The sequence below is a fragment of the Anomalospiza imberbis genome, chromosome 3 (assembly GCF_031753505.1).
Source record: "Anomalospiza imberbis isolate Cuckoo-Finch-1a 21T00152 chromosome 3, ASM3175350v1, whole genome shotgun sequence".
Classification (NCBI taxonomy): Eukaryota; Metazoa; Chordata; class Aves; order Passeriformes; family Viduidae; genus Anomalospiza; species Anomalospiza imberbis.
Window position 1 is genome coordinate 53,405,421 of NC_089683.1, and position 15,836 is coordinate 53,421,256.

The following is a 15,836-nucleotide window of genomic DNA, read 5'->3' on the forward strand; positions in this document are numbered from 1 at the left end:
CACCAAAGCTTTCTTTCTCCTGATGACAGTAACACGACTCATGTGCCCTTGAACCTGAGAAAAACCAACCTTGTGAAAACCTCTGAAAAATTCGGAAGTGGTGACAGTGTTTTGCTGCATCGAGTGCCAGCGCAGCAAACTCATCTCTGTAAAATGTTCCAACTTTGCAATATTTCAGCTACATGCTACTAGAAAGCATCAGCCATGCATCACCAGGGACAGGCTTCCCATTCCTCTTCTGCAAAGGCAAAAGTAGGTAACTTGCATGTGATTAATAGGCAAAACTCATCTAGTCAGAGTGCAACACATACCCTGTGCCAGAAACAGTAAATCCAAGCCCTCTGGGCTCTCAAGGGAATATTTCATGCAGTAGCCTGAAAAACACGTGCAATGTCTTTGAAAATCCTGTGATTTAGGGTTGGTAGAAAATTTCTCATCATCATCCTCTATGCCTACTCGCCTGTGCTGAGAGACTATGACAACAGCAACAACTGCAAAAATTCCCTGGAATCAGGCTTTATGTCAGACTACCCAAATCACTTTTGCATATAGTCAGAAGGTTAAAAAGCTTATCTCTGTATAAACTCTGCTTTACCAGAGTGGAGGAGAAAAGAGAGATGTGGTTATATTTAACATTGACAATGACACCTCAAATGCAGGAATTAAATGTTTAAAGTGTCATTCTAGAACTTTGGAAGTAAAATGGGTCCAATGAGCAGGCAAATGGCTGAAGAAGGCAGTGAAGGGTACTCGGGAAAAGGAGGAATTCAGCTGCCTGTAATCAGTTTTAAGTTGTTTCCACTTTTATTCATGGAAATGGGTTTAAAAACTCTTCAGCCCTGAATGGGAAAATGAGCAATCTAAATGGCTCCTTGCCATCTAAAGGGCAGAGAGAAACATGGGAGGTGAATGACTTTCTCAAAATCAAGCTGTGGGATAGCAGAAGAGCTAAGGGGAAAGCAGATCCCCATGGCACAGTGTTGAGCATCCTGACCTCCACTACCTCCAGCAGCCAGGCTGCAGCTGGGGTCATCTTCGGGATGAACAGGCATCAGGGCAGCTGCCTCCCATCCTCCCCAAATGAAATGTCTGGCCCTGCTGGGTTCAGAGGCTGCTGCCTTTGTTTCTGGTCCAGCAGTGAGAGTTTATTTCTCACTCTGCACAGAACAGACTCTTCCAGGTACAGTCTTTTAGGAAGATAAAATAGACATCACTCTATAAAGTAATGACATTTGCCCTCAGCCAGGGCAATATAACCACCTCTGCAGAGGGAAAAATTTAACCCATGTCAGAAATCTGGGAGATGGCAGGTGTTAGCCTCTTTAATAGGAGTAATAAAAATAATTACTTCTGTTAATATTAGGTATCTGATTTCCAATGTTGAACAGGAAAAGTGCAATACCTGCCATTTTAAATTAGTCTGTCATGTTTTCATTCCTTCTTTACCCCTGGGATTTCAAAAATCTTGATGAAATATGTGTTCACTCTTCAAATATTTCCTGAGGCCAGTGAGGTCCATATGTTCTTAGGAAAAAGTTTTTCACTCTGTGGATTGTTCCTCATGACATTTAAATTTTCTGATTTGTATATATCGGCAGCACAAAACTAGATCATGGGGTTTTCCCCTCAGAAATATAATGCTAAATTTATAATGCAGTTTAAAGGCAGCAAGAAAGTAATACAGTATTTTATAAAGATTAGGCAGAATACTTCAGTGTTTGCATTGTGATTGCAGCCATGGCTCCTAAATTGCAGTGTCATTGTCAAGGTAAGAATGATATTTTATTTAAACTACTGCTGAACATATGGTGTAATTTATGCCCCAGACATCCATAGAAGAAAGAATTTTCTAAGTCTAATTTAAGCTGTTAGAGAGTAGACAGCAAAAAGATGAGACCTCACTGTTTTTACTAGCTAAAAGTGCTGGTTTAGATTAAAATAGTTAAGGGATGTATTTTTTTTAAGGAAAAAATTCTGCACGGATTTGTACAGAAACCATGACTAATGAAAGTGCAGATCTGTATCCTTCTTCTGCTGTCAGATTTGCCCATGACATCATCTCGGTTGTCCTCAGCTACCCACTGTACATCACATCCCGTGACCTTTCCCTCTACCAGTATTTTTTGATGAAAGTATTATTTGAATAGGTTGGGGTAGGATATATGTGACAAGGAATGAACATGTTTCTATTCATCTCTGCATGTGCTGAGAATCATTTGTTCTTTTTCTTATATGGAAGATGAAATTGAGCTGAAGTAAAATTTCAATTTAACTTTACTCCTAAAAAGTGGCAAACAGTACAGGAGGCTTTGATTCTAAAATAATCACTCTGGGGATTATCTTAGTTTTTACAAAAAACAGGAACTGAGAGAGTACTTTAGAAAAGAGGCTTATTGTTTAAACAATTTGAATATATTCCAGCTCTTAGTCTTGTCTTTTCTTTCCTCACTTTTCCAGTACCGAGTAAGGACAAAGAGGAGAAGATGAAAGCCACTGTGCAACTAGAAAGTGATGACCTGATTGCCATAACCGAAACTTGGTGGGATAAATCCCATGACTGGAATGCGGCTTTTGATAGCTACAGGCTGTTCAGGAGGGACAGGAGAGGGAAGGAGGGGCAAATGAGTTGCCCTTTACATCCAGAAATGGCTAGAGTGTGAAGAGCTGCCTCTGAAGAGTAGCAGACTGAAAGTTTATGGGTGAGAGACAGAGACTGAGGCAACAAAGGAAGTCTTGTGTCTCTCTACTACAGGGCAAGAATGCAAGAGCTCTCAATCCCCATGCACAAGAAATTGGGCAAGAATGGCAAGGGACTGGCATGGCTGAGTAGAGACCTGCTGGCCAAAATAAAGGAAAATAAGCAAATGTGGAGGCAGGGGAAGCAGTGACAGGCACCCTTGGATACACAGAGGGATGCTGCTCAGTTGTGCGGGGATGGGATGGGGTCAGGAAGGCCAAGGTGCAGATGGGGTTGAACTTGGAAAGGGATGCAAAGAATAACACGAAGGGCTGCTACATATATGTTAACCAGAAAAGGAAGATGAAAGAAAGCATACCCCCTAGATGGACAAGACTGACAAACTGGTGGCAATTGCCAAGGAGATGGGTGAGGTACAAACCAACGTTTTTTCTCCAATGTCCAGTTGCAGATGGTGTCCCTCGGGGACTCATACTGGGACCAGTACTGTTTAATATCTTCATCAATGACATAGGCAATGGGTTTGAGTGCACCCTCACCAAGTTTGAGACTACATCAAGCTGAGTGATGTGACTGACATGCCTGAAGGACAGAATGCTATCCAGAGGGACCTGGACAAGCCCAAGGGTGGGCCCCTCAGGACTGCCTGAGGCTCCACTAAGCCAAGTTCCAGGTGCTGCACCTGGGTTGAAGCAATCCCAAACCGAAACACAAGCTGGGCATAGAATGAATTGAGAGCAACCTTGCTAAGAAGGACTTGGGAATACTGGTGAACAAAAAGCTGCATGTGACCTGGCAATGTGAGCTGGCAGCGCAAAAAGGCCAACTGTATCCTGGGCTGCATCTGAAGCAGTTTTCCCAATAGGTCAAGGGATGTGATTCAGCTTCTCTACTCTGCTCTGGTGAGACCCCACCGGGAGTACTTTGTCCAGCTTTGGAGCCCTCAGCACAGAAAAGATGTAGACCTCTTGGAAAAGGTCCAAAGGAGAGCCATGAAGATGACCAAAGGGCTGGAGCACCTCTCCTGTGAAAGCAGGCTGATAGAGTTGGGATTATTCAGCCTAGAGAAAAGAAGACTACAGCCTTTCAGTATTTGAAAACAGCTTATAAGAAAGATGGATACAAACTTCTCAGCAAAGCCTGTTGCAAGAGGACATAGAGCAATGGGTTTAAACTAAAAAATGGGTATATTTAGAGAAGATATAAAGATGACATTTTTTATTGTGAGAGAGGTGAAGCATTGGCACAGGCTGCCCAGAGGAGAAGGGAAGTTTCAGGTTGCTCAGAAGTCACCAGATGAAGTTCAGGTTGGACATCAAGAATAATTTCTTCACAGAAATGGTTGTTAAACTTTAGAATGTACTGCCCAAAGAGGCAGTGAAGTCGCAATCCCTGGAACTGTTCAAGAAATGACTGAACATAGCACTTAGTGCCGTGGTCTAGTTGACAAGGTGGTGATCAGTCAAAGGCTGGACTTGATCTAGAGGTCTTTTCCAACCTAAATGATTCTGTGATTCATAGAGGTGGTAGATACATCATCCTGGAAACCTCCAAGACCAGGAATGGGGATGGGGCCCTGAGCAAACTTACCTAGTTGCAGGTGTCCATGCTAATTGCAGAGGGGTTAGTCTAGATAACCTTTAAAGGTCCTTTCCAACCCAAGTTATTCTGTAATTCTGTGATTCTATGACTTGAGCCTGAGTATTTCATCTTAATGCACTTCTTAACTCAGCTTTGTAGATGGCCTTTAGAGCTACAAAAGTTAACTTCACCAGTTATTTTCCACCAGAAAATAGATTTAACTGTTAGCACTTGCTCATCTTAGAGAGCTAGATAGGGATCTGCAATACAACAGACCATGCTAGAGGAAAGCTTTATGCAAAATTGTGATATTAATCATTCAAAGGGAGATACTAAAGGTGAGAACAGGTAGGAATGGACACAGGAATTCTTCTGTTCAGACAGAACTTCTAAGGTTTATCTTATTTGAATGTTTCATAGTTATGTAGAAAATGACACTACACACGCATATATTGGAAAAAAGTTCTAATTTATGTTTTCCACTATACTATTCATTTGCATTATTCAGTGACCACCCCCTGTAGTAGGTAAAGTGATGAGAGATCTCCACAAAATGACACAGCAGGGCATCCTGGCAAGCTGGGGAAGAAGGATGGGCATAAAACACAGTAAAACAGAGCTCTCTGAGTTGGCCACACCATCAGAGGTGTCCATGAAACTGCCCTCCTGTGCACACAACAGGTCAAGGGCTGGATTTGGTGCTGTCCTTATGCTCCAGCACCCCAGATATGACCCTAACTTTCAGAGCTTCTAGCCCATTCCCACTTGCAGGCTCACTGGCAGCCATCTTCCTGCCTATCCCCATCATGGGCTCAGGGAAGCACCAGGCTTTCAGCAGGGCACTGCCATCTCCATCCTGGGGGAGTTCAGCCAAAATTACCAGCATGACAGGGTAGCTCAGTGTTTCTAAATTCTGTTTTGTCAAGTGAGACTGTTCATAAAAACAGGTGTAGTGTTTCCTCCAGTTGTTTAAAAGAAAACTCGCATGTTACTGTGGCTTATTTCCGCTAATCTTTGCAAAGTGCTTAAGTTTCATGTTCAAAGGCATTAAGCACATGTTTATATCCAGTTCAACACCATTATTAAGGATTTTCAACAGGATATGAGCAAAGTCAATAAATCTGGAAAGCAGCCATTTGACAAGTGCTATGACTGGCAGTAAGGATATCCAGCAGTAGCACAAACAGGGCTGTAATATTTTCAAAGCACTGTAAGGGTAACCAGGCTGCATCAGTGGGTATTGTTATTACTCCAACACCCTGTGGTACAGCACACTGTCTCTTTCTCACAGCAGCCAGAGAAAAGGTCTTTTTTTCTCAAATTACACTTGAATGAAGGGACTTTCTTTTTCACTAAATTCTCCAGTTCACTGTTGAGCAGCTCCATCAAAGGTGGTTTTGCTCAGGTACCAGAACCAAGAGAAGAGAGATGTGACATCCCATTAGCTATGAGAATGACTCCAGACACCATCTTCCTGCTGCTGCTCTGCATTCTTTTTTTTTTTTCCTATTTGTTCCCCTACCCCTGTAAATCTTCTCTGAAGCCTTTAAAAAAGGTCTTTTTATTTATTTAGAGATAATTTGTTCAAAATTCTAATGCACAGTATAGGCTTTTTGAGTTGTTTATCCTCAAATTCTGTGTGTACAGAGCAAGTGTGAGACACAGAGATGTGCCTGTGTCTGAAGTAGATGAACATCTGCAGACACAGGGAGTCTCCCAGCTGCCATTTCACACAATGCAGTATGTGTGAAATGGTCACATTTCAAGAGAATCTGCAGTTTATTTATGCCAAGTCCACTGTTTTTTAGAAGGTTTGATTATTTTAAACCCTAGCATGTGATTATGTTATTTTTATCTCTTATAGACTGATGGAAACCTCAAATATCTTCACAAATGAGACATTGATGTTGATCTGGGATAGGTCAGATCTGTCTCTGACAAACCACCTTGGCTCTAAAGCTCAGAGAGAGAATAATGGTTCAAGTCTGTCATGAGATGGCAGTTCCTCTATTTGTTTCCCTTGCTTTGAGGAGTGGGGGTGAATGTGAGGCTTTGTTCTGACAGTAAAGGGCCGATAGTGTTAAAGCCACTTGCAAAAAGACTCTTGACTTCCAGCCTAAAAAACCTGAGCTATTCTCATCCTAAACTTCTCCCCAGCAGATTCTGCCAATCATGACAAACTACGTGAAATTTGTTGTGAGTTTGTGATGTACAGAAAAGTCCACTAGGGACTAATTTGACACCATCAGATGCAATTTTGCTTTATTACCCTAAGGCAAGATTTAAACTAGTTTCCAGGGGTGAGAGGTTATTCCATTAATCGAGGGTGCTTGCCCCAGCAGGCTGCCACCTAGACAGTCTAGGGCATCATTAAATTGATGTATTTCTCCTGTTTTCTTGGTCTTTTCTGGGGTTTTCATTTTAGGGTGGCACTTTCATTCCTAGTCTTCAGATAGACACCTCTTTTCATAGTCAGACCAATCTCTACCAAAGCCTTTCCGGCAGCCTGTTTTTGCAGGAGAAAACTAAGATTTAGTCTCAGTCAGCTCATCAAATTCAGTTAACCCTGTGCTGTCTGGAGTGGAGGATGAGGAGACCAGGGATCTTCAATGAAGCTCAGATAACATAGGGAGGCAGAAATGATTGAGAGTATGTGGAACACAGATGCAACTCAGGCTCTGTAAGGCAGTGTCAGCCATCCCAAAACAGAGCCACCTCTGCACATGCTTATCCCATAAGTACCTGGGCATCTGGGAAGAGATGAGACCTTTAGCAGACGGCCAGATTCAGCTAAGCCTTCATGTGACCTGGTGCTTTCATGTGACCTTGTGCCTGAAGCACTGCAACCTCTGGTGTCTTGGCTCAGCACAAAGCTCTCCAAGTGGTCTCCCTGCAGGACCAGCTCAGGTCCAGCAGAGCTTCCCAGCTTGGAAGTTATCCTCAAGCAAAGCAGCTACCTGGCTTCTGGATCCCAGTAGGCACTGGAAGAAGCAGAGCCCTATTCTCATGAGATTACCCCTGGGTAACAAGCCTTTGTCATAGTGTCTCTAACCACAGCACATCTACCCTGCTAGCCACATAAACTGCACACCACTAACCTAAACTATGCAGATGTTAATGCTGAACAACACTGGGTAGGATTGCAGAATTCTGTCTCATACCCGTCTTATTCTGGACCCAGTTCTACCAAAATCCACCACAAAATGTTAATGCCACAAGTAAGAACGGCATTTGCAAGAGTTCAGTCTGTTAAGCTTTTTTTCCCCTTTTTGTTTCTTCAGAGTTTTCTTTCAGCTTCAGCTTGAAGAAAGTTGAGTTTAGTTTTGTTCTATGTCTTTGTGCCACTCCCTCTCACACAGGCACTGACTGCCAGGGAACATATTGCTTGTGTGAGGTTTTGCAAAGGATAGGAGAGCTCCTCAGTGGTTTTGGTAATGAGCCAGAAAAGCAAGGACAAAAATCTTGAGAACTTTACTCTTTAATCCTGGGTAGGATACAGGATCTTCTTAAGGTTCTGTGTGTAAGTGGTTTAGTTGAACCAGGGAACTTTTGGTGAAGCAGAGACATAACAGCCCTGAATATTGCAGTGTTTGTCTTTAGCAGTAATTTGGAAAAGGCACTGCAGAGGCAGGAACAAGAATCCCCAGGAGAGCAGATGCAACGTAATCTGCCCCAGTACAACATTCTCTGTGGTTTTAATAGCTGGCATAAATCCCAACTAGTAAGGTAGTTCCACCTCTTTTAAAATGCCTTTTTAGTTGTCAAGAAGAGCTGTTAAGTGAATTCAAATGAGCTAGTATTAAGAAGTGAAATAATATTTATATAGAACTTGGACAGGTTTGACTTCACCTCTTTAACTAAACTGGGTGAAGGCAAAATGTTGGAAACTGATGATCACTGAAAAATAATCTGGATGAGGAATGCTTATTAATTTTAAGTTAATTATCTATCCCTAAAGGGTTTTTAATATTGTTTTTTATATATGTGGAAATTCTTGTCTCGAGGCAGACAGCTCTGTAGTATGGATCACCTGAGAGTACAAATCTGGGCCATAGTACTTGTGATGACAGCATTGCATTTCTATCATTAATTAGCATCTCGTGGAGTTAATGCTAATCCACTATCCTTCAAAAACTGCTCAACAGCCCTGATTTTTGCCACATGTTCTCTGCCTTTTCAGCCCTCCAATGCCCTGTGGGAAACAGACCCCATTGCCATGTAAAAGTGCTTGCAACACACTCCTCCACAGGAAGAACAGGCTTGGATGTATCTCCTTTCAAGATCAGCAATTTCTTTGAGGGAAAAAGAAAAAAAAAGAAAAAAAAAACGAAAAAAAAACAAGAAAAGCCATTTAAACTGAATTACTGACACTATTATTTTCACCTCTCCACAACCTAGCTATGACTTCCAGTGCATCCTGAGTTAAAAGTTCATAACTCCAGCTGAACTTAATGGGAGTATTTACACAAGAATTGTGTTGCAATACCTAATAAGCTTGGTTGTGGGGAAATCTCTTTTGCTGTGTCTGTACTGATTTTATTCTAAAGAACATTCCCACTGCTGCAGTTCCACCAATAGGTAGGAATAATTGTAACACTGCTGTGACTGATCACTGCTAATTCAACAACCATACGTATCTTCTATTCATGCCCCAGGGCAGATTGCAGTGTCTGCGTGTTGGTGGCTGCTGCTGCTGCCTTGTCCATCCCTATCACAACAGAAGTTCTGCTGGGAAGCAAATCATAAGAAGAATGTAAGAAAAATGAGATTTTCATCAGGTCCTCTCTGTCTCCACTTTCTTCATGAACATGATATAAAAATTATATTTCTTGAGGTCACTGTGAAGACTAATGAGTAAACACTTATAAAGGGCTTTGAAGATGAAAAGTGTGAAATATTCCACTTAGTTATAAAAGCATAGATGAGGCCAAAGCAGTAGCCAGTCATCTAATTTGAATAAAATATTGTTTTATTGTGTTCTAGTGATGCTGCTTTTTGAATTTGATGGGCAGCAGCCAATCTCTGCACATAAACAGTGACACCAGAATCTGCACTTCATCTTTGTAAACTTTGGAAAAAATTATCCATCTCATTTAATAATGAAAAGAAAAAAATAGGGAAGAGAGAGAGAAAGAGAGAAAGAGAGAGAGAGAGAGAAAGAGAGAGAAAGAAAGAGAGAAAATGAGAAAGAGAGAAGGAAAGAGAGAGAAAGAAAGAAAGAGAGGGAGAGAGAGAGAAAGAAAGAGAAGAAAAAGAAGAAAAAGAAGAAAGGGAGAAAGGGAGAAAGGGAGAAAGAAAGGGAGAAAGGGAGAAAGGGAGAAAGGGAGAAAGGGAGAAAGGGAGAAAGGGAGAAAGGGAGAAAGGGAGAAAGGGAGAAAGGGAGAAAGAAAGAAAGAAAGAAAGAAAGAAAGAAAGAAAGAAAGAAAGAAAGAAAGAAAGAAAGAAAGAAAGAAAGAAAGAAAGAAAGAAAGAGAGAAAGAGAGAAAGAAAGAGAGAAAGAAAGAAAGAAAGAAAGAAAGAAAGAAAGAAAGAAAGAAAGAAAGAAAGAAAAAGAAAGAAAGAAAGAAAGAAAGAAAGAAAGAGAAAGAGAAAGAAAGAAAGAAAGAAAGAAAGAAAGAAAGAAAGAAAGAAAGAAAGAGAAAAAGAAAGAAAGAAAGAAAGAAAGAAAGAAAGAAAGAAAGAAAGAAAGAAAGAAAGAAAGAAAGAAAGAAAGAAAAGAAAAATATGTTCTTTGAGCCAATGTGAGGTGTAGGGCAATGTTTCATATTAATCCTGCTTTCCTCTTCATACATCTGATTTCTTTGAAAAACACAGCCATAGTTCATCCACCAGTCCTATGGCCCACATTGCTCCTAAGGGAGGCTCAATGCTGTGGTTAGAAAGAACTAAAGGAAAAATATTGCTGAGGAATTTAACCAAATTTTTCAGTGTAGCAGCTTTGTAAGAAAAGAGGATGCACTGAAGCTAAAGTTTCGTATGAAAATTGTGGTGTGTTAATTGATGCTACCAGGAAAGTTTGAAGCATTTCTATCTAGGGCCAAACATAAACCATTGGATGGCATTGGATTACATTTGGTTGGATTGGGTTAGGTAGAGTAAGAAACCTTCTAGAATATGGAGAACTGGAAATCAAACCCTTGTTCCTCCTCTCTCCAAACATAGATATCATGGTGTCTCTCCCCTGATGTAACCAGTGATTTCTGACCAATTATTTCCTCTTTCCAAAATCAGTTAGGACTTTTCCGGCAGGGAGACTGCCACAGAGGAAAGGACGTCCTTCAGCCTGCAGTGACAGGGATTCTTAGCTGCTCAGCAGAGAACTGGACAGTGAGAGCAACCTGGGCAATGTGCTACCATGGACCTGGAAAGCTGGGAAGAACATGGACAGTAAGCTGCAGATGATGGGCTGGGAAAGCCTGTGCACATGTGATGCAAACCATAGGTAAGATGTGCCTTTCAATTTCTTGCTGCAGAGTCCATAGCAAATGTAATGGCAAAAAGGGACATGAGCATGGATTTCCCACATGGCAGAAAAGCTCTCTCATCACCCTAGGAGACACAGGCAAAAGAGGAGGGAGGGAGGGAGGGAGTGGGTGCTTTCCAGGGGTTTATGCATAATGCCTCAAGCCTGGGTGAAACAAAGCTAACACAAATGATTTTGGAAATCAGAAATGTCAGTGAGCTTGGTTTTATTTTCTCATACCCTATCAGTTGCCTGACCTTGCCTCTATACATTCCTTTGTCTATACACAATAGTGCAGAAGGGGAGTTATTTCATCTAACTTCGGGCATGTACATATTTTAGGACACTATTCAGGTCAGCTCTTTTAGACATCTATCACAAGACAAATCAACTATAAAATGCCTGTGTCTTTCCACTGACTACAAAAGCAGTCAAGAAGACAAGTTCATATGCAAATATGTGGTCAGATCAATTTTAACTCCATGTCTATACCCCCCACATCCTTCTCATTTCCCCCATGAAAAAATACAGATCCCCTCACAGCACAGAGCTCAACACACCAGGTTGTGCTCATTGATGAGTGAAACCAGGTTGAAATTCAACTGCTGGCTGTAGCCTCCCACTCATTATCTCTGCTGAATGTTTAGATCTTAGGGAATTTGTGGAGTTTCTGGGTTACCAGATACCAGATAGTCTTTTTTCTGAGGCACTGGGTGTAATTCCTTCAATGATTGTGGAGGAATCGCTAGAGGGGAACCTCATGAGCATTGCTGGCTCTCTCCTCTAAGGGAAGAAATTGAACTCATGGTTTTCTGACAAATGCTTGTTTTCTGCTGTTGTCAGAAAGCCAGGAGACATTTAGCAGCTGTAACAGTGGAAGCTAAATAAAAGCAGAAAATTTCCTGTCTGCTGCTACACTGCATAAGTACGCAAAGTGAGGTTAAAGAGAGGTAGATCTGCTCCACAAGATGCTGTCACCCAAAATAATTTTTGAAGGGGCACAGTCTTCCCTCCCCTCGCCGTTTGATATAGGTTTAATTCCATAAAACACAGTCCAGTGATTTCTGTATACTAAGTTGCATAATCAAACTAAGTTTGCATATTGATGTTAAAAGTGGATTTGTTTTTTAAATAGAATATGGCCACAGCCTTCCTCCAAGATACTAGTGTGCAATTGATGGGATATCTGTTTCAGAGTTATGCTTGTACAATGAAGTTCTCATGTTATAAATCTGGTGTCAACAGACACTGAAGTCATAGAAATTATGGTAGAAAAATTGACTTTGATACAAGCAATACCTCAATTTCTTTGGAATATGAAACTCTTTCACTTTCTTTTCTACTTTTGTGTCCTAGGGCCCTGCTTCCTGCAAAGATAAAACTGACTGCTGGTTTCAAGGGCTATTTATTGCCATGACAGTGACATATCACTCTGAGTACTGCCTCTTAAAGGACTATTAGCACCTACCTGATCTGAAAAAGTACAAACATTCAACCAAAATTGCTGTATTAATAGACAAGTCTAAAATAAACAGGAAACAAACAGAACCTTTTAAAAGAAGGAACTGCAATTGAAATACTTTAAAGATAAATAAACTTTTAGATTTGACTCCCTCTAGAGTATATTTAAGGAAAAGCTTGAATCAGGAGATTCTTTTTTTGTTGCAGAAACTCCCCGTAGTCCCACCGAAGTTCTCTCCAAGTGCAAGAATCCCTCTGTGCCCAGCAGCCTCTCTTCGACAGAGCTCTCTCTGCCAGTTAGAGCTAAGCCCCTGCAGCGCTCAGACCAGAGCACCTTAGTGCCTCACTGACACCAGGAAACAAAGGTATATCTTCTTATTCAGTAAGAGGTGATAGAGCTGTAATTGTGCATGCCTACGTTTTCCAAAAAGGAGACCAAAGCCTTCCTGTCTTCATCAACTAAATGCAGTAAGAGGGCTTTTATTAGGTCTGCAGTGCTGAGTCAGAGTAGACCCATGTCTCTAGGGACTTGTTGTAGAACAGGACCGTCATTCACTTTGGCTCCTGAGGATTCAAACAAGCTCAACAGTGTTGCAACATCTGAAGTTCCCAAATGTCTTTTTTTTTTTTTTTCTAGAATGGGGATCGGTTACCCATTTCAAAATGAGCAGGGCCAATGTAGTCACTTATGTCATCGGAAGCCTCTTGGTGAAACTCCCTCAGTCCTGTTGTGCAGGACAGGAGACACCAATGTATCCTCTCTGTATCTGCTAGTGCTCCCATTGCCACTCTGGGCAGCTGCACAGGTTTGTTTACAGGTGACAGTGAGATATTGAAAAGAAGAAAAGGTAGCACAGAATAAACAACTGAATTTTCAAGAAAGAACCCAGTGGAAACGAGACACAGAGTCTCTCAAAGCATTTATGTCTATGTTTCTAATGAAAAACAAGCAGAACATCAAATACATTCCATAAGTTTCATATGTAATAATGAAGAGGCAATACAGGACAGGCACAATTTTCCTTCTCTCTTTGCCAGAAAGTAAGATGAAAAAATACAGTACTTAGATAAGGGGAAAAAAAAAGAAAAGAAAAAAAAAAAAAAAGTGTGAACTTACCAAACTATCTGGATGTGAAAATAGAGAAACTGTATTTCTTACTAACTAAGTCCATTACTTTCCAGCATGTGATGGATTCTCAGTTGCTAGGTTTTTAAAGCCACCAAAGAAAGGAAAGAAGAAACCCAAAGTTTGCTATCTCTTGCTGCATCAATGTCTAGATAAATTCAGTCTGACTACAACACATGTACTGCACGGCAGTACCTCCAGGAATAAATTTGGATCACTATGCCATAGATTCCAGGGAGTCAACATGACATATTGCATCATATCCCCCCACACAAAAAGAATTCACTAACAAACATCACTTCCAAAAGTGCTCCTTTATTCCACTTTTACATTATAGTTTCTTATGAAATATCTCAGTGGATGACTTTGGTGCTTTGCCACATTTCTCTCAATCTATTTATAAATGTTTGGTTGGAAAGAAAGCAAACATTGCAGGAAAAAACACTTTATAAACCTTTACTATTTTCATATAATACTTGAACAGGCATTAGTTTTGCTTAAAATAAATAGTAATCCCGGAGTGCTCTGCAGAATGACACAGAATCTCCCAAGCTTGTTAAAATAAAAATAAAAAAAAAAAAAAAAAAAAAAAAAAAAAAAAAAACCATAAAATAAGAAGGCATAAACCAAGTGGTTTATATCTCATCTGAGAACACAGAAAATTATGTCTGTTTTGAGGGGAAAAAAAAGCAAAAACCAGCCTGCCAGGTAGACTTAATCCTGCACAGTATGTCGCTGGTAACAGCCTTCAGGACAATGACTGCTCTTTGATTATAAATCGAATTGACTAACATGCCACCAGAAAAGTGGCAGCATCGATGAGTGTGTGATTCCCCCGCTCCCCAATAATGGATTAAACAAATGTTTCACACCTAAAGACTCTAGCTGCATTTGGAAAAGCACAACTGGTTTCTCAGAGGGAGAAAAGTGCTGGCTGACAGACTATGCTGCTGCTGCCTGCTGCTCCCTTCCCACCTCACACACCCAGCGACTTGCTGCTTGTTTATTTAAATGACACTGTTGTTTGAAATGATGGGGGCTTCTTATCCTCTTGAGTCATGCATTCTCTGTCTGCGATCCTCTGTTTAGGCACTTTTAGCACCTCATTAATTACTAACTGCAACAAAGTCATGCTGTTTTGCAACTCTATTGCCTTTGTTAAGAAATCTCAATCCTGTGTTAGAATGTGAAAGGGGACTGTTATCTACCATATGCCCTGCTTGACTCCATACTACAAAATTAGCTTTCTATTTCCTGAAAAACACATACATGTGTTCCTTATATACATACCCCACAGTTAAACAGCCTGGTTTCCGCTAAATAACCTGCCTGTACCAATTGTAGAAGCTACTGCTGCAGATACTACTCCCTCTTAACTCCACACGTTATAAATAAATGTTTTATCCAGGAATACACAATTTCTTAACAATGTCCTTAAAAAGTCTTAATAATAAGCCTTAATAAAAGTTCTGCTGCAAAGTGCTACCCTAGATGCCTTTCCATGAGTCTGTGGGTACTAAAACCCTCTCAAACAGTTAACTATTAAAGATAAGTAACTAACAGATTAGGCAGTTGGAGATATTATTTCACTCTTAGATGGAAGTTCGGTGCAACATAATGTAAGGACAATGAAAGTCTTCCTTGTGATGCTCTGAATGTTATCAGTGTATGTAAACTCTGCAGGCACATTAAAGCAGATTGGTAGGAGAGATTTGATCCAAAAGGGATTTTGATAGCTGTGCAGAAAGCTGTGTTTTAAGAATCATCTTCAGCAGCAGCAGCTGAAGCTGGAAGAACCTAATTAAATTCACAATGTCCTTCCTTGTTTGGGGTGAATGCTCCTCAGAGTACAGCTCCTGCAGAGACCCAGAGCCAGCACAGGCAGGACTCTTGTGTGAGCAGATTGTGGGCCAAACAGAGCTAAATTCACTGAGGATCTAGACCCAGCTACCAGTGGAACCAGGCCCATCTCATCAAACAGCATGCAAAAACTTGTTTACAAAAACAGGGACAGAAAAATAGAAATGGTAACAATAGCGACTTTTCTTAGTGGTTAGAGTATATGCAGCCAGAAGACACCAGTTTCTGCTAATAAATTTCCATTTAATGTGAAATGTGCAAGCATGCTTTCAAAAAAGAGACAGAAAATAAGATTTCCCTTCTTGTGCCTTAAAATAATTTCCTTCTTATCATCTGACACCAAGAATGTTTATGGTGGCACAGATGCAGTACAGCAGCCTGTGAAGCAACCTCAGCCAAAGAATCACATAACTGAGAGCTCAGAGTGTGGGGTGCAATTGCACCCTGAATCACATTCTCATGGAAGGCACTCATGGAGCATCGGTCCACATAGTGGTCAAGTTTCATTGCCATTGGGTTAAAGGGAACTCTAGAAAAAGACACAACTGACTTTTTTTTTTTCGAAAGAAAGGATCTTAATTTCTCACCTGATGGAGGAGGCTGGCTGACTCAGGCACAAATGGATATTTAGCTGTGCAGAAAATCCT